Below are 20,447 nucleotides of genomic sequence, written 5' to 3' on the forward strand. Positions count from 1 at the left end.
TGGCCTCTGTTTTGTGGAAGTAATATCTAGTTGTGTGAAACACCTGGTGGAATAAATTAATGGGTAGAACCTTTTCAGTCTTCTGTTCATGGGGTAGCTGATATGATTTTACCATCTATCATACTCATTAGAATATTAATTCACTATATCTGACTGATGAAAAAAAGAAAGAAGGCAGTACATACTGTAAGCAACCTGACTGGAAGAAACTGAGCAAATGTTACTGTAAGAAAGTATTTTATTAGATCCCGCAAAGTCATTATGCTAGCTAAGGGAAGGAGGTGGGAAGAAACTTCATCACTGAGATTAAATTTTCCACTCAGTCTTCAGTTCTCTTATTAAAATCAACCAGAGCTCCTGGCTAAACCACTAGAAAAGTAAATAAGGCCAAAGCAACAGTTACATCTTTTAGAATACATAAATAGTAACATTTTGGGATGATGTTTACGATTAATATAATGACTATCTCAGCTATTCTTTGAAGTTTAAATTCTGTATCATTCTCACTCAGTTCTTGAATCCCAGATATGTGTTGGGTAACAGAAAGAGGGAAAGGTAAGTCACTCCAAATGATAGCTTCCTGAAAGATTCTTCTTTTTTTTGAGGCCTGCTTGATGTCAGTTTTCAAAGAAGTCTGATTTTTACTGAGCTATGCTGTGTATTCTCTGGATACTCTGAAATAATTTACTGGGGAGCTGAGCACTGGCCCAGTTGCCAAGGAGTTTCACACTCTGGGAGAGAAAAAAGTGGAATTGGGAATCATTTAGAGCTAACATCCTCATCCATTTGTATTAAAGGTAAAATTAATTCATTTATTTAAAAGCAGAAAGGGAGGAGTTATATAAATATAAAACATTTCGGTATTAGTCTTATGCTTAACTATAAATATAACTCTTAGTTACATGAGCATAATTTTTTCATTTCTTTTCTTTAGGTGGACCATCTTTGCTCAATAAAAAGGGTGAGACAGGGTAAAATTAAATTATTCTGTATATGACTTTATATACATATTCTGTATATGACTTTATGACTTTGTTGTCATAAAATAAAATTCAACAATCTGTTTTATTTTTTGTGATTGGGCACCATATAATAGTATGTGAGGAGGGTAATAAATTTCCTTTGTTTATTTCCATCTACCTAATGAATATTATGTAACTAAATTTTTAACTAAACGCCTTAATTAGCACATCCCTCGCCTCAGATATCTTTTCTGTTACAACCTTTTGAAGCTGCATTGTTCATGATTCAGTGTGTAGTTTTACTTTTGTTATGTGTTGTTTTAAGCAGATCCTTCCACACTCTCTCCCATTTTCATTAGCACGTGGATGCTTTCTGACAAAATCTCAGAAAAAATGACAGTGCATATTCATCTTGATGTCGTTCTGCAAACACGTTGTGAGCTCAGCCTGTTGGGATCGAGTAAGCTTGCATACATAGTAGATGTACCATCAAGAATACGTTCTGTATTTATTCTTTTGTGACTTGACAATGTTGGGAAATCTGTGAATACTGCCTTTAAGTTTCCTTTTAGAAGCTTTCCTCAAACAAACAAAATCAAACAGAATGGACAGGATGGGTGAAACACAGAGATCCTATTCTTAAAGAGTTTGCTACTTGTTTGAGTTCTTCCTGGATGTGGGGAGATGTATCAGCTGATGAGTGCATTACCATTTCCTTATCCATGGCCAGTATTAAGAGAAAGTACTACACCAGTAGATTAGTTTAGAATCATAAAATCATAGAATTTATAAGATTGGAAAAGACGTCTAAGATTATCAAGTCCATTATCTTGTTCACCACTAAAGCATATCCCCAGGTGCCACAGTTTTTGAACACTCCCTGGGATAGTATTTGCAGAATGGAGTTTTTTACTTTTTTGTCTATTTATTAAAGATGAAGTTCTTGGTGCCATGACTATATATACCAACATATATTTTTGTATTTTTGTATTCCACTGCTTCTGATGATCTTGTGGTGAACTGAGTTACAACTAATCCATAAGAAAACTTTTTTTCCCTAAAGTAAGGTAAAATTATACTTTTTGTCTTAATGCATGAAGTGTAAAGAGCAAATCTGAAAAAGAGATATCAGTGGCAACAATGGAAGGATGTGAATAGTGGAGAGTAGGAAAAGCAGTTTCGTAAAGAAAACATGAATAATTCATTATATATTTTGTTGTGTAAGTAGATGTTGTTTTACAGGCAGTAGCCCCTTATTCATTGAGAAGAGTTTTCTCCTAAGGTAGTTACTGTTCTAAGAAGGAGGTTTGATTATAATATTAATTCTGTAAATAAGGTGCAATTGCGGCACACAGGAGTGAATGTTCTCATTTAGTATTCCTTTAAAGAATAACATTCTTTCATCAATGATTCAGTTTTACAAATCATTATTATGCTGTAAATTATTAAGTTGCATAAATTATTCTTTGTATGCAATGTGTAAGTTTGAAGGCAAACAGAATTTTATACTTTCCATTAGATGACAGAAACCATTCTTGTCTTGTTATTCATTCATTTGGAAAGATTGCAGTTCTTATTTTTTTAATTTGTTTTACATAACTGAATAAAGCTTTGACCAAAATAACCTAAGAGTTATTTTTCCATGCAGAACTTGCATCAATGAATATCAGGACTTCTAGAAGAATCAATTTTCTGCATAGTGGAGGGGAAAAATTATACATCATTAAATATGCATGTGTCTTTAAATATATTTGTAAATACTAAAAATCTCTTGTTCTGGTAATTGTGTTTGATTGCCATCCCCTCAACACTCTCTTCTCCCTGCAACCAAAAACCCTTTTTCCCCAACTGAAAACCCTTTAAAACCAGAACAGAATCCCGCAACAAAAAAATCCAACCCTTGGGCTGAGTTTACTCTCATACAGTTTAATCACAGGTGATATTGTCAATTGGGTTGGAGGCAGGAAGTATGAAAATACAATCAGCATTTTTAGAAGAAACAAGGAGACTTCTTTTTTTCCTTTTAAACTTGTCGGCTAATATCTGAAAGATAATTTATCAATGTTACAGTCTTTGTATTATGACCACTTTCATATGATGCCAGCTAATTTAATGCTTAATTGTAAGACTGTCTTTGGTTTCTAACAGATCTGTGAGGCATTTTCTGTAACTGAGCTGGCCAATGCCATCTTGGAGAATGTAATTTTGTATTAATTAAATCCATTTATTTGTTTTATTGTTATATTTTTAAGAGCTGTATTAATGCCAAAATGGAAAAATAATCTCCTGCCCAATTGTTCTGTTCACAGATGTTATTTTTATCTTTACTGTTAGTAGTCATAAGATGTCTGATGGAGCATCTTTTTCTCCTTGTTAAGCAGAAGCAGGCATAAAATTTTACATATAGATAGTTGTCTATTTTCAAAATGGTTGTGAAGTATTTTCAAATTATATGAAAGTAATATTGATGGCAAACTAGCACTCCTCTGAGGTAAAGCATGTATGTCATCAATGTGAGTTATGAATAACTAATTTCTCCTATTAATTCATTTTCATTTTAGTCTTCTGCATGACTTATTCCCCTTTTCCATAGTAAGTGCAGTGACCATATTAACCTCAACAAAGTTGTAAAATCTTGACTTGTAAAAAACCAATTGCAATTATCTGTGAATCATTCAATTTCCAAGCAGTATCTCATTATAGTTATTTTCATTGTAGTCAGCAACACTGCAGTGAAAGAAGTGATGAGAGAAATAGTCCATATCATGCTGGAAGAGTCAACTATTTTTTGTTCTTATATATAGGAAGAAAAGCAACAAAATGATAGTTCTCTGTATCAATTTTTGATCCTTTGAAATAAGCCTGAATGATTTCCGCAGATTATTTTCCAGGAGTGTGAACCCTTTGAAATCCAAGACCCTGCCTTGAATATTTACAAACTAAGCAATTGGTTTACTATATGAGCTGAGGCACAGTTCCAAAATTCAGATCTTGCTTTTATTTTTGCTGGCAATGACACCACAAGCTGGTAGAAATAGTCCAGCACAAAACTGATGTCCCTTTCTGAATGTTTAGTTTTAGTAAGAAAGAAAGAAAGAAAAGAAAGAAAAGTCTTCAAAGAAATGTTGCTCTAATTAGAGGTAGGCAGAAAACTTGAACTTCATCCTTGGTTTGTACCTGTTTGGCTCTGAGTGATTTACCTATTCCAAACTCTTTTCCCCCACTGGCCATCTTCCTGTCTCTTCACAGGCAGGTAAATAGAAGAAATAGTGTAATATTTTTTTTTGCCCATTAAAGTTCAAATACTATTCTTGTATAGAATTTTTCTGGAAACCCTGGCAATCTCCTGCTAGTGAAAAAGAACTTTTCTTTTAATGTGTTGTTGTCTTTCAGTAATCCCCAGTAAATAGTCTGCGTATATCCTGTTAACGTTTCTTACCAATTAAAGAAACGTTGAGGTATTTGGTATTCATTGTGGTCTCTAGGTAGTGTAATGTTTCCTTTATTTATTCTTGAAATTCTCAAAAGTATTCTGAGTTGTTTTCATATGTTGTCTCATTACACCATATAAAATTGTAGGAACTTAATGAAAACAAATTTGCATTTACTTCAAGACAATGGTGTTCCACATTGAGAATACTGGAAGTATTATGCAGTATGCTGTTTTTGAAGCATCCTGAATACCCAGGAAAGATCAGGAGATGAGATTTCTTTGTTTGTTCAGTGTTCTATGAGGATTTGGTTTTCTTTTACTGATGTGAAAACTTTTGCAAGCTGCCTCAAATAGAACTATGCCCCATTCCTCTCCTAATTCAAATGAGGACTTTACTTTTTTAGCAGTACCTCAAGCCCCATACCACCAGCTATCCATCTAATTCTATTGGTCTGTCAGAACTGCAAAATGAATTTAGATGAGCTTACAATATAATAACCCAAGGGGAAGGTCATTCATTAACCCTGTAGGTTTCCCATTAGGCCAATACTTAGTTACTAAGGATAGTTCTATCAATTTATTCATCAACCGAGGTAACCAGAAAAGGAAGTCTGGACTGCAAAATGACTGTTCTTAATGGGCATGTGTTAAACTCTGATTCAACACTGCTTAATTTTTGGCACTTGGAGTCTTTCCAATATAAAAAATATTTTTATATATTTTGGGTTTCAAGGTACTTCTTGTCTTTACATAACTGAATAAATACATAAATAAATCCTACATAAATCATGGTACATTTAGTTATGAGAACAAGAAACAACAGACAGCGGACTCAAAAAATTATTTTGATAAGGTTGGTCCTGCTCATTACAAAAATTGTTAACAATGTGTACATCACCTGTCATCTGTTTCAGTGGTGAAGTAGGCTAAGTGTTAGGTCAAAGAATTGTGTACTTTAAGGTTCTCCTATATTATATAATTCTAGAATGCTAGACCCCATTCTGTTTTGATAGCAAATGTGTTATTTGTAAAACGCAGCATAGGAAACAGGCATTAACATCAAACTCATTACAATGGCAACTTGACATTTCATTCCAGCTGTTTTATAATAAAGAGAAATACTGTTCCCATGCCTTTCCATGTCAGTCAAGGCACAAATATATGTTTAGGGATATATAGAAAGAGAAAGGAGGGAAGAACATATATACACATAGATGAAGCAGTATGTGTGCTGGAAATCTGCTTCTTTTAAATATGACTCACTACCCTTTGTTCTTTTCATACTCAAATACTCTCTGTATCAGAACCTGAAATAATGTTCAGAAGTGTTTGACTCACATGTAAGCTCAATCATGTAAGCTTTATAATTCAGTAGTTGCTCTTTTTCTTCTTAAACCACTGTTTCAGAAGATTCTCACATTTTCATAGCATAATATATTACAAAAGGTCTTTGATTATGTCAAACCATGAAAACATCAGTTATGCAAATGGTAGAAGGTGATTTTGTTAGTTGTTTGATACTGGATATATATTTTTTGTTATTAACTGAAGTCCAGAGTTATGGTGGCTTGGAGGTACAGACAAATCACAATAGGAATCTCATATAGATCTAAGTACTACATAATCTGTTACCAGTTAGTGGTATTGTATATGACAGGAACCCATATGTCATGATCTTTCAGAGCTGTGAGCATATTGTACAAAACCCTGTTTCTTCCAGTTCACTCAGAATTTGACTCCCTGTTTTTTCTGATCTTTCCTGTTTTATGAATAGATGGAATACTCCAATACTGATAACTTCACATGTTTTTGGAACTCCAGAAAAACTACTATTTCATAGTGAAAGACAAACTGAAAAAAAAATATTTCTGATATAGTTTTATATGCATTCACATTTGTGCATAATAATAAAAAAAATTCTGTTCTTCTTGAGGGTGCTTCCTAAGTCACTATAATAGAAGGGAGAAGTATGATTCCTTGCATATATAGATATGTGCGTTAAGAATGTCTGTATTTTTAATGACCATAAAGGGTAAAATCTTGAGTTCACTATAAAAGCATTTTAATAGTATGCAGTTCTAATAATGTAAACAAGAAAATACATTTTCTGTAAAATTTGATAGAATAAAAAATTTTATATTTTAGGACACAAAAGGTCAGGTGTAACATTATACAGTGAAATCAATTCAGAGAAGATTCACTTCAGCTCCTGCAGCATTAAAATATCATAATATCCTCTAATGGGTTTGGAAGCCATTAACAACCACTGATTCAGCACAGGGATGAGGGTTTCCTTGTTTTTGTTGAAAGGTTTCACTAATGCTGTCAAGTATGAATTCTCTGAAGAGAGAAAAAGGTTTAAATGACAAGTGAAGTCGTCATTGTATGACTTTTTTTCTGATTGTTTTCCAGTGAAGACTAGAAGCAGATGGAGTGTATAAATCTATTCTAAAGCTGAAAGATTTAGCCGAAGGGCAAAAGGTCTGTAAAGGATTTACTTTTACTTGTATCCACTCTAGAGGCATAATTGAAAATTTATATGTATAGCTGTGTGGTAACCACTGTGATTGTTTTTAAAAGTGAAGTTTTAAAAGCAAATAATATAGTCCAGAGTACAAGGGAAGAATCTTTTCCGCAGTATAGACTGTAAAAAGGTGGTAGTATTTTAGACAGAGGGGACAATTACTAAACCATATTTATGCAGTAATGACATATAACTATGAAACTTGTGCACTAAATCACATTTGTTAACATAAAACTATTATCTCTAAAGTACACAAACATAATTTTTCAAGCTACAAAGGGTAATTATGAAGTTGTAACAAAACACATTTTTAAGATATTTTGCAGCCAGAGGCAACTCCAGATAAAACTTTAGATTTCCGAAAAGCCAATTCATCAAATAGAAACCCTAGAATTAAGGAGAAACGTGAGATACTTTAAAATTCAGTAACTTTCCAGTTTATGAAACTTCCTTTCCAGCTGAAAACAGAAGTGATTGTATCTAACTGGCTTAAGAAATACCATAGTGTGGAAATTCTCTATATTAGTAGATGATGCGTATCTTACTTGGGTGACTAATGAAAATGTGCTGGACTGTGTCAAGCAGTCTCCATCAAGGACACACATACATTCTTTTCATGAAGTTGCACGTTTTTACATGTTAAGGCTCTCAGCAGTGATTTGAGGATGACTGCAGCGGGTTTTGTGAATTACTACTTGTAAGACAGTACTTAAACATGTTATTTTTGTCCTTCATCTATTCTATTACATTATTGCTGTTACTACTTAGAAATGTTTTCACTTTTCTCTAAATAGTATTTTGCATTCCTTTTATTTTTTTAAAGGGGCTTTTTGCAACATCAGAAAATAGAAATCTGTTTTCTATTTAATCATATATGTTATGCTTGGCAGTCTAAAGGTAGAAGCAACCTTTGTTGTTTTTCTTTTTTTAAATCAACAATAAAATAAACACTGTTGTGTTTGTACATTTTTTTGTTCTTTACAATAGCTGAGGTATAATTAGGTGAAAACTAGCCCTGCTTTTGTTTAAGAAAAAAGTTGGAAAGAAACTTGAAAATTAAGTTTGTGAGTTTAAACCCAGAAATGTAAAAAGTTCTTTTCCACTTACATTTTCTTTATTTTTTCTATAATTATTTATTTTTGAAATGAAAAATAAATTGTTAATTGATATATTCAGAATGTGAGAAACTATCTTAGGAGTGTTCCTGAAGTATAACTGCTTTGAGGGAAGAATGTCTTATGATTAGCTGCCACAACTGGTGGTCAGGGCTTCTTGATTCTCCCCCATCCCTCAGCTTTTGTGTGATCTTGTATTTTGTATATATCAAGTAATGGTATGGAAATAACAAAATTGCCTGTTTCACATGGGCATCAGTAAAGAGGGCCTTGGATTGAAGACACTCTATAGCTGTCATGTACTAACATGTTTGACGTATGTCCAGAGGTGCTTGTTTTTGAACACATGAGCATTTCTGTAGCCCAAAAAATTCAGAAGGATCTTTATTAATATAAAGGATGAACCATATTATGATATGTTCCATTGTTTTACTGTAATGAGAATGTCCTTCTTTATGTTGTAGGATTGTGAATAGTTCCCAAAAGGATATGGTACTTTTCCCCAGTTATGATAAAGAATGATGCAGTTTATCATTATGTTGTTTTCTGTTACAAGAGGCTGATAAATCCAACAAACTTGTATCTTTTGTTTTGAAAAAAAAGTGTTAGTTGAGGATTCACAGGGCTAGTGAAAAAGGGCAACAAATGTACATAAAAGGTTAACTACAAAAGTGTAGGTTCATAGCTTATTTGATTCAATGGATTAACATTTCCTATTCTCGAATTTTATATGTGTAAATTTTGTGTCTGTGACTTTCAGGGGAAAGGAGCCCTATCAAACTCAAGCTAAATAATGCACTGAGATTAGCTGTGAGCTTTAATAGATAATGAGGCACTTGATCATGTGTCATGGTTTAAACCCAGATGGCAACTGAGTGCTACACGGTCACTCACTCACTTCCTCATGAGCAGGATCAGGGAGAGAATTGGAAGAGTATCTCAACCCATGAGTTTTTCAGTTCTAAAGACAGTTTAATTGGTAAAGCAAAAACCTCACACAAGCAAAATAAGGAATTCATTCACCACTTCCCATGGGCAGGTAGGTGTTCAGCCATCTCCAGGAAAGCAGGGCTCCATCACATATGATGGTTACTTGGCAAGGCAGACACCATCACTCCAAATGTCCCCCCCTTCCTTCTTTTCCTACAACTTTATATACTGAGCATGACAGCATGTGGTATGGAATATCTCTTGGGTCAGCTTACATCAGCTGTCCAGGCTGTGTCCCCTCTGAGCTTCTTGTGCCTTCTCAGCCTACTTGGTGGGGTGGTGTGAGAGGCAGAAGAGGCATTCACTCTTTTTAAGCTACAATACTTCCATCTGTGCTGGATGTGTTTGTCAATAGTACTTTCATTGCTGATTTTGGAAGTCATATCTCTAGCAACTTTTAAGTCACTATGAATAGAAGCTAAAAGGGCTGCTTGAGAACAATTTTACTTTAACATAAACTCCAGGTAAAGAATGTAGTGCAGAACTGCAAATCAAACCTTCTCTCTCTTTTAACTGAGCATGGATGCAAAATTATGTGACTGAGACAGCAATTAAATTTTTAAAAATAATTAAATATTCAAATTTTTCCTTTCCATATGTAGTTTAAAATATTCTGAACAATAGCTATATATGAATGAATGAACACCATGTTTTTTACAGTGCAACACGCATCTTAATGCTGAGAAATATTGAATTCTGACACTCTTTTTTTTTCCTTCCTTAGTAATAGTAATCACATTTTCTTTGGTTAGGAGAAAAACTTCAAGCTGTTTCTATATCTCTACATTCTCACCTAAAACTCAGCCCATTATTATGCATCATATTATGCAGCATGGAAGCAATTTTCAAAGAAAAATGTAGTTTGCTTTTGACAGCATCCAAAACTAGTCTCATCAGCAGTCTGCTATTTGAAGTTCCAGAACCTGTTTTTTTCTAGTGTTTCTTTTTATAGCTTATTTGTACTAATGTCTTGGAAATCTTAATTCTGCAAAACTTCACACTGTTATAATTTCAAGGCATAGATCTTAATATTGGTGTCTTAGTATCTGTAAATAAATACTGTTTCCTATGACTTTCAAACTCTGTGAAATTAATTTTCTTAGTACTTAATTAAGAAATACTGCATTGTTTCTTATTTATTTGAAAGTCATTCAGAATGCTTCAAATATTTATGAACTCTAGGGATTATTTCTTCTATAGATATTACAAGTTTTGTTGTAATGTCATCCAAACTGACCTTCCTGATTATTTTATGGAATGATTCAGTCACTGTATATATGTAATAGAAAACTTTACCAGCTGCTATTTATTAATTATATATAACTATAAATGCAGATATGTCAAAGCATAGGATGTTTGTTTTATTTATAGAAGGTAAATAATTTATGTCTTTCAAACAGCTTTTTCCTTTACAAGAAAGATTTTTAGAAAAGAATGCGTGACCATTAAGTATGTAGTTAGAAATTTTTTTTTAAATGTATAAATTATGTTACAGTTAAATTTTGTTTTAGAAAGAGGAAGAGGAATAAAGCAATGGATTTTTTTGTCTAACTTTGGCTTGAGTGACATACAGATTCACACTAGCTACAATTTGAAAAAAGATTTTGGATTTATGATGGGACAATATTTAAGAAGTGACATAAGACAATTAATTAGTACTAGCTCCTTCCATAGGATATAATATACCATTGATTTAAGGTAGTAATATTCACTGTAATATATTTAAATTACTATGTTGGACACACTAATGCTTGTTGATTTAACATACATGTATCAAATCCTTAAGTCCCATTTGAAAATTGATTACTTAATTTTGTTCTGTTGGATAAACCAAGCTAGTTCTTCAGGTATGAGACAACTTTATGCAGGTAAATGCCTTATGGTATTATTTGGCATATGTTGTCGACTTTGAGAAGATCTATGCAGTTGAAGGAAGAAATCTTTTGTCTGGGAAACAGGAGATACTAAATTATTTCTTTCTTTTTGAGAGGAAATTTGTGTACAGCTCCTGTGAAGGAGCAGTAGTTGATCAATAGAAGCTTGTCAGTTCTGTGCAGGATTCTGCATAGTAAAACTTGCTATAATTATCATCACAGCTCACATCTAGATTTCCATCACCATCTGTTTCTTTTGGGAGTTAAAGACCTTCTAGGAAGTGGTTTGGATACTTTTTTAGATTTCCCCTGTTTTTCTGGACAGTAGAGACAGTGTAGGTGAGGAAGGCAGAAAGAGTATTAGGAAGGTGTAGCTAGCCAATATTACAAGGAGATGGAGAGTGTGCACAGGTTCCAGAGGCAGAAGGGATCTGTGAGGCTGACCAGCCACTGGTCAGCTTTATGCCCTGCATTTTGGTGGCTCATGCAAGGTTTTGCTGAATGGACAGGTGAATTTAAATTGAGAAATTGAGATATGTGTAGGGCCTTAAAGTTTACTCCAGATTAACTCTCTCTGAACATCCCTCCAAATTTTGATGCACCTCTGAGGGACAACAGGCAGTGTAAGTAAAAGAGGTCTTAGTCTGTTCCTCTTGACATCTTCCACAGTGACCCATGTTCACAGCAGGATTTTTGACATGCAACACTTGCTGTGTAGCTAGCACACTTACAGAAACAGACTCTTCCTTTGAAAGAGAAGCTGAGGGTAGGCTTAACAGCTGCAGTTTGCCTGCTTCTTTCACACTGTCTTAAAGAAGAATGTATGGAGGAATGATTTAAAGGAGCAGAGTACACTTACTCTCTATTATGTGATAATGGTGGTGCTGTAGAAACCCTCGTGTGATGAGGAGGATTTTGGAATGAAAGGAATAAAATCTACAAATTCTTGACAATGCCTTTTGTCTCAGGTAAAAATACTAGATATATATTCTGTCATTCCTAAACTTTTGAAAGCATTGTGCGGTTTCTCAAGTAGTCTGAAATACATGCAAAATGGTTCCTCTTGATATCTTACTAGCAGGCAGCTACTTGCAGAGCCTCAGCAAGTATGATGTGCTTTCCTTGTGGAAGTTCTTGAATGTATGTAAATTTGAAAGGCTGACAAAAAGCATCTCTAAATGAAACCACCTTAAGCAAAAATGCTGCACTAGTGATTGCCTAATTAGATAACTGGTTTCTAACCCTTGGAACCATATATACATTGAAAGAGTAGTTCAGTAGGACATTTTCACTTGCATATGTATGTCCTTTTCTTTTTCCTTTGCATTACTATTTGATCATTGAAGATAAAGGCCTTCAGAAGGCACGCAAAAATGCACTCTGTTTTCAACTTGTTTGTACTTTATTGTTACAGACAAAAACATGTAGAAAAAGGCAGCCTGTAGTTAGCCTTCAAGTGAGTTATTTACACTTGAAATCTCGCAGTAAAAGCAGTAATCAATTGGGCCATAAATTGAGATGTTAGTTTTGTACCAGTGAATGTTTTACATAACATGTCAAATGCATTCAGGAAGTTTTGACTTGAAATTTGAGATTAGCAGGGGCATCTTGTTCTAGTGATCAGCCAAAACTGAAAGCATGTGTATCATAATAAATTTGGGGGATTTTTTTTCCCTATTAAAAGCTGTGAACACCACATGCCTATGCAGCATTTTTAAAATAATTAGAGCACGCTTAACCGAATATATTTACAGTCATAGAAGAACATAACCTTTTAGTATTTCTTTTATAGAAATTATCCTATGTGCAGTAACAACTGAATCGCTGTTACTGGTTTTGTTCTAGAACACAACAGGGAAAATACTTCATCTTTGGTGTCAGACTACAACTATTATTGGGACACATTTTCAGGTTCTAGCAAGTTTCTTAATAATAAACAGTGACATAGTAGACTAAGGATATAATAATTCACCAAAAGGGAATGCTAGAGAGCATTAGAAAGCTGATCCCTATTTCATTTTTATTTAAGTTACTTTTTACTAGAAATTATCTTTATTTTTTATATATTCAGTATTCAATCTCACAGTGATAAGAATGGACAATTTTTAACACAATTTTCAGTCTTCTACACTGGAGAAACAGGTGAGGTTTTTCTGCTGTGAAAACCAGTTTTTCTTAATATTTGCCTGACAAATGGCCACAGTGCTTTGTTTTGGGCGAGTGTATTGGGAAGAGGACAGGAAGAAGGAATGGAGTTGTTATCTTAGGAGACCCTTCTGGGCCCCCCTCCTTGTATGTGTAATAGTTGAATCTTCGTACTTAATCTTTTGCTGATTACAGATTGGTTTTCAGAGCCTTGGCATCTGGTGATGCATTCTCTGAGGGGAAAGCAGTTTCAATGACATTTCAAATTGCATTTGATTGAGATGGGGCAGTCCTTGTATATTGCAGGGATTAGCAGCAAATCCAATATTTGAACTAGTAATAGAGTGTTGTGTTCTGTCGGCCAACTTCACAGGAGATGGGAGATTTTTTCCTTTGCTTGTGCATTTATGCCTTTTGGGAAGTGGGATAGGTAAGATCAAACTTTTTTTTGTTATGTAAATATTGTTGTCTTTGGATTATGTCATAATTTTCAGTTAATGCTGTGCAAATGAAGAGTAATAGTACTGGGAATGAGAAGGCCCCTGTTTAGTGAGTGCTGCTCAGAAAGTCTATCTCTGTCACACAGAAATGAATCACAGAGTAAAAAGATTTCTGACCATAACAAATCTCATGTTCAATTTAAAACTCTTCCCTTAGATGTGGGAGTCAAATATGTACTTGGTTAAAATCTATTTGAAGAATGGATTTGAATGCAGAATTATTAGCACCTAAGTAAGCATATGAACCTCTGTATAACTGCTTCTGAGTGAATTTTAAAACATCTTTTTAGAAAGGAGGATTTAAGTCTGTGTTTGGAAGCAACGAGCTTCTGAAGATGGGACTGTTCTGGGACTCACATCCATTTGCTTCATGCTGTACTAGCAATGTGAAGGTAGCATCTCCATTTATTTATATATTTATTTATTTGGACTGCTGTTCTGAGAAATTGAACTCTTTTAATGCACCAAGAAGGTAATCAAAATTAGCCAATTGATTTCTTGATTTATTTTTTTTCAAATTGTGCTGTATTTTTGGTATAAAAGATCAGAGTGTTAGATTTTTCAGTGAGGTGGTCTAAGCAGATTTTTTCCTAACCTCTGAGGCACATCAACAAAAAGTTATACCATAAAGTGGCTTCTAACATTAGACATCACTGGAACTCAATAGAAGCAGGAAGCACCTGAGGTATCCTGAAAGTTACAGGGATAGTAAAACACATCAAATTAGTAAAAATTAGTACTGTTTGAAGTTCTGAGCTCAATTATCTTGGTTTGGGGTAATAAAGTCTGACTAGAGTGGCAGGATAGATTGGAAACTGTTAGTAAATAAATATTATAAGCATCTAGTATGTGTGCTCAAATGCTAAATATGTTAATGTTGAAAAAGTAATGTTGAGGAGGGCTTAGAAAAATAACAAAAGATAACAGTGTTTTAGTTATCCAAGGTTGTATTGATGCTGCTTATTGCAGTCTACTCACTGGAGTAAATAAATCCCTGATACAGCTATAGTCATGTCTTCAAACATATTTATACTTTTGTCTGAAAGACCAAGAGAGGTTTTAATCTTCAGTAGGAGAAGTGGGGTTTTATAGTTATGTAAGACTAGAAACAGCAATGGATGACGCTTTAGAAATACTTCCAGAGAAGTGCATATTTGTTTCATTGCATCTAATTGCATTATTGCAATTAGATGTGGCCTGAACTTCCTATAGAAAATCATGTAAATTCTGAGATGGCTGATGAATGAATAGCAAGGTGTGCACTGGCCACAGTTCTCTCTTTTCCGATGCTAAAATTATATTATACTTGCTGCTCAACCTTTCCATTAGAGCAGTCAAAGGCACAGTAGTTAATGACCATAGAATATGTGAGAACCTAGCTATAGCATATCTAGGCTTCACAGGTCTTATAGAGTAAGCACATGTTCTTTTTGTGTAATACTAATTTAAATAACTTTCTGCAATGTATTTGGTAAATTAGCTTGAGGGTTTTTTCCAAGTGTGCAAGAATGGCACTGTACAGGAGGTCTAGAACACTGAAGTTCATAAAATCCTATGTATTAAACAATTGAAAATTCTTTTCCCCACAGAAAAGAAAGAATTGTTATGTGGGTTTTTTTCACCTAGAATGTTCGTGGAACTTTTTCTATTCATAGGACTCTGTGTCGAGTGTTAGTATCTGTAAGACAGACACTTGAAATTTGAACAGAATTTTTTTTGTGTTGTAAATTTCCTCATTTTTGTGACCTTGCAATGTGATGATGTGGTAGCAGAATACTTCGATAATAAATGTGTGCTGTTGTGCAGTGGAAATGATGCCTCAGCACTGCAGCAGAATTTAAAATGGGAGCATCCTGTGGTTTCCATGGCAACAGGGAGTGCCAAGCTGTTTGCATTGAGGAAGGCAGTGGGTAGCACGCACTTCAATACATGCCAGTATTTATTAAGACTGTTAGGACGGCAATTTCTGTCTCCTACATCGCAATTTATGCCTAATTTAAAGTTTCAGTCTTTTGCGGTGTCAGCTACTTTCAACTCCTGTTCCCTCTAGTGGAAATACAGATAATTGGCAATGGTTAACAACGGGTCCTCACACCAGCAGCTCCAAGTGCATCCATTATTCTGGGAGGATGCATGATACAAAAGGGGAAGGCAAAGAAAACTAGCTGATCTGCTGAGGCTACAGTGGCTTTCTGGTTTGTTTTAGCTTTTGATTTTTGTTTGCTTATTTGTGGTTGTGATTTTTGCTGGTTTGTGTTGTGGGTATTTTAAACAATGAGAGTGTTTAGTAATTTTGGACATTTCAGGGAAAGCCACAGTTCAAATCTGTACAGTTTAGCCAACATATCCATAGGTTATTCACTGTAGGAGTTTCAATTTAATGAGCTTGAGAAACATTGTGAGACTTCCTCACATGATAAAAAGTTCAGCAGATTTATCCTTGGTTATAAGCCAGCCATGGAATTTCCTTTTGTGTAGAGCATACTTGCCTTCTGTGATGAGGAATTTTCACTTTATAATCGACCGAGTTTTCAAAATCCCAATTTGTCATATACTTAGCAATAAAGAATTGGAAAGGAATACATAATCAGATACCAGCTACATCACAGTCTCTGTTCATATATACTTGGAATTTGTGCCCATTGGCTTAATGGAAGCACCTATCATGTTTGCTTAGATTTATCTCATCTGAAAGATTACGGGAGCCACTCTGTTTGAAAGAGAAACTTTTTTTGTGTCATGATGTCTCAATAGTTTTGCATACATATTTTTTTAGAGGAGGGTTTGCTGGTGTTCTTCCTGCTAGCTTGGAATGTGAGCAGAGCAAAATAAATCTTCCCAAGAGTCTGAGAAGACAGCTCTCTTTGAAAGGGATGCTAGACTCAGGGTTTTTTTCTTGGTTGTTGTCTTACTCAGTGGTCACTCAGACTTTCACTTGCTACCATGAGACAAGTCTAGAGCCACTTTGGTTCTTTGAACCATTCCTCTGTCTCTAAAAGTCCATTCTTCAGCTGTTTCTATAATTTATTTTTAAAACTTACATATATAAAATCTTAACAAGGTGATTTTTTTGCTCTTTAATTATCTTTAATAAAATATTTCTCTTTAATTTTGCTAAGTGGATTAAAATCTTATTTATGCAGGCTACTATTATAAGACATCTGTATTTTGAGGTTTAAAGAGAGAAAAACAAGACTTAAAAAGACTGCTTTTGCTTTGGCATTGGTGGGCTTTAAATCTGGCCGTTAATGTCAGTCATTTTACATTGACTCTAGAGCAATCTTACTTTTCATTAGACTATGATTCTTGAGTGACTTTGTTAATATCTGTTAATTTTTAAAATTTCTGTAATGTAAACAGGTATTATGTCTTGGTAAAGTGCTGAGTATGAAAAGTCAGCAAATGAAGCAAGAGGATGGCAGTGGTCCAAAGATGATTTTCAGAAGGCTGATTCTTTCAGGAAATGTACTACAAAAAAAAAAAAACACAGTTAGAGTGGATTTCTAATGGAAAAAAAAAAGAATTCTCATATTAGTAATTCTCTCTTTCCATGTGCTTTAAACTAGTTCCTCATCTCCCATAGCTGCTCTGTGTGTGTATTATCTTTTCCCCATCTCTCTTTCACTTTATTTCAATATCAATGCACAGTAACCCCTTAGAATTAATTGCTTGGTTACGTAATTTGTTCATTGTTTTTCTGACAAGAGTAACCTGTATTTTTAGTGATCTTCTAATATCATGTATTGTATTAAATGCATTTGTGTGAATTATTTTAGTGTACGATAAAAAACTCCATAAGTTTAAACCAATTTTCTTTACTCCAAAGGTCTTGATTTTGCATGTACACAGTAATGTGAAAACCTTCTACTTCACTGGGGCTTCCAAATTCCTAGAAACAAGATGTGCAGATTTTAAATATAGGTCAAGGTTCTCCCTCAGTACCATATGTACATATCACTATATCCTCCTTTTCAGTAAAGCATTTCACTGTCACTTCTGATGCTGAATTGTATAAAGTATTGAAATGTTATAAGTTGTTAGGATAGTTTTTTGTATTATAATACTGTTTTCTTCTAATCTCTTTCTCTAGGAAAAAGAAAAATTGCTTTCCTCTTCATCAAGTAAAAAATAACCTCTCTGTTATCTTAAGACACCCTCTAGAAAAAAGGCGGTTTTATAATAAAATTCAGTATGAGATACTCATTAGCTGGCATCCTAGCAGAAGTTTTCAGGCAAGAAAACAAGTATGAAATGGATATGGGGATTGAACTTGGTTGCTTTGATTTTGCCGACATTGATGTTCATCATCAGGATAGGAGAACTTTGGTTATATGGAGTTGGTAGGATTATTTCATTTTCAATGCCACTCTTGTGCCACTGTCAGCTATTTTGAAAATCTTTTGTCAGTAAACCTGTCTCAAAGAGAACACAGAAATTTTTTTATTATTTCAAAATGCAAAAGAATCATTTTGGTTTGTTCCTAGAAATGAGATAGTAGTGTAATATCATAGAATCACAGAATCAATTAGATTGTAAAAGACCTCTGAGATCGTTGAGTCCAACTGATGACTGAACACCACCTTGTCAACTAGACCATGGCGCTAAATGCCACATTCATTCTTCTTACACACCTTCAGGGATGGTGACTCTGTCACCTCCCTGGGCAGCCCATTCCAATGCCCCGTCACTTGTTCTTTTAATGTATATCTTAAATCTGTGGTGCAACTTAAGACTGTGTCTTCTTGTCCTATTGCTAATTACTTGGGAGAAGAGAGCAACCCTTACCTGGCTACAACCTCCTTTCAGGTAGTTGTAGAGAGTGATGAGGTCTCCCCTGAGCCTCCTCTTCTCCAGGCTAAACAACCCAGCTCCCTTAGCTGCTCATCATAAGACTTGTGCTCCAGTCCCTTCACCAGCCTTAGTACTCTTCTCTGGGCTTGCTCCAGTATCTCAATATCCTTCCTAAATTGAGGGGCCCAGAACTGAACACAGTACTCAAACCTAACTAGTGCCAAGTACAGGGGCGGAATCACTTCCCTGTTCCTGCTGGCCACACTGTTCCTGATCCAGGCCAGGATGCCATTGGCTTTCTTGACCACCTGGGCACACTGCTGGTTCATGTTCAGCTTTCTGTCAATCCAAACTCCCAGGTCCTTTCTGCCTGGTTGCTCTCCAGCCACTCTGTCCCCAATCTGTAATGACCCATGGAGTTGTTGTGACCAAAGTGCGGGACCCAGCACATGGTGTTGTTGAACTTCATACTGTTGAATTCAGCCCATTAATCCAGCCTGTCCAGGTCCCTCTGAAGAGCCCTCCTACCTTCCAGCAGATCAATACCCCCCACCCCCAACTTGGTGTTATCTGCAAAATTGCTAATGGTGGACTCAATCCCCTCATCCAGATCATCAATAAAGATATTAAACAGAACTGGGCCCAACACTGATCCCTGGGGGTCACTACTGGCCACCAGCTGGATGTGACACCATTCACCACGACTCTCTGGGCCCGGCCGTCCAGGCAGTTGTTAACCCAGCAGAGAGTTCCCCTGTCCAAGCCGTGGGCTGCCAGGTTTTTCAGGAGAATGCTGTGGGAGATGGTGTCAAAAACTTTGCTGAAGTCCAGGTAGACTACATCCATAACCTTCCCCTCATCCACCCAGGTTGGTCACCTGGTTATAAGAGGAGATCAGGTTGGTCAAGCAGGACCTGCCCCTCCTAAATCCATGCTGGTTGGGCCTGATTCCCCCATCCATCCTGTAGGTGCCGTGTGATCACACTCAAGATGCTTTTGTTTTCATATCAGATTCTTCAGTTGGAGATACTTCAATTTACCTTCCCTTTTCTAAACAAGTTCAAAAAAAATTCAGAAACTCAAGCAGGCTGTGGATCCATGTGTGTCTCTGCTGTGTGCATTCTTCTGAGGGAGATTACTAATTTGTGGTAATCTAAGATAGTATATATTATGGCATCTGGTTACAGAGATGGTGTAGCTGAAATATTAGTTTAGAAATTATTGCATTACAGTCAAGTATACCTCTTGGTAAGGGCAATGGGAAAATAAGAAATGACAGTATAATATGTTAATATGATGATCGTATGATGTGGAATAATAACAGACTTTTCTTTGTGTCAATTGAAATTTCCCCAACTTCTGGGTTTGGTAAATATATTTTGCTAAACTTCTGCTTTTCAACAAAAACACGTTTTCAAGTGGAATTTTTTCATGAGTATCCATTCTGTCCATTGTTTTGCAGTTTTTCATGAATTATGTAATATAGGCATCTTTAAAATCTGGAAAAGAAAAAAAATATTCTAGTAAATATACCCTTTATTTGGAAAGTGGTAGGTAGAAGCCATACTTGGTCTGTGAGGAGCCTCTTCCATTGTGAGTGGTGTTGCTCCAAGATTATTGGCCAATTGATCCTTCTCTGACAGCCCTGAAGGAGCCAGGTAAGGGGCAACTGGTTGCTCTGACTGGGTTATTGAAGTTCCTCGGTCTGTTGCTGTTCCTCTGTGCTTCCTTGTGCATATGGAGGTCAATTAGCCTCAAGCAACTTGGCAAAGCCTTCTGCAATTAATGCAATAACCATACTGAATATAACATCATGTAACAGCTTATGACATTGATCTGGAGAGTTTGGTACACACCATAATGTTAGTACCTATTTCTGACAATTATTCCTTATAATGTACATAAGCCTAAGTCAATGGGCTTTCGGTGTAGAAAATGTATACAAATGCTTGAAACAGAAATATTTCAGGCTTTTGTATTGTTGAGGGTTGCTTTGTGAAGCAGCATCAGTATGAAGGCAAATATGAGCAAGGGCTGAACACAGCTTTATTGTTTTTTCCTGGAAGCATCACAAATGTTCATGTATAGTAAGCTGTTTGCTATAAAGTCTGCT

The 20,447-nt window shown here is 35.3% G+C and overlaps 1 protein-coding gene across 6 annotated transcripts in view; it reads left to right on the forward strand.

The window, feature by feature from the left end:
• Nucleotides 1-20,447, forward strand: part of CDH18 (cadherin 18) — a 487,011-nt gene that overhangs the window by 34,665 nt on the left and 431,899 nt on the right. Inside the window, exon 1 of one of the 6 annotated variants that reach the window (XM_051799313.1) lies at nt 15,682-15,738. The exons of the other annotated variants lie outside the window; for them this stretch is intronic. The gene's annotated coding sequence lies outside the window, so the exon portion shown is untranslated. Of the gene's footprint in view, nt 1-15,681; nt 15,739-20,447 lie in introns of those variants that run through there. 6 annotated transcript variants of the gene reach the window in all.

Source organism: Manacus candei, unplaced genomic scaffold (genome assembly GCF_025592945.1).
Source record: "Manacus candei isolate 608988 ecotype Guabito, Panama unplaced genomic scaffold, ASM2559294v1 h1tg000049l, whole genome shotgun sequence".
Lineage (NCBI taxonomy): Eukaryota > Metazoa > Chordata > Aves > Passeriformes > Pipridae > Manacus > Manacus candei.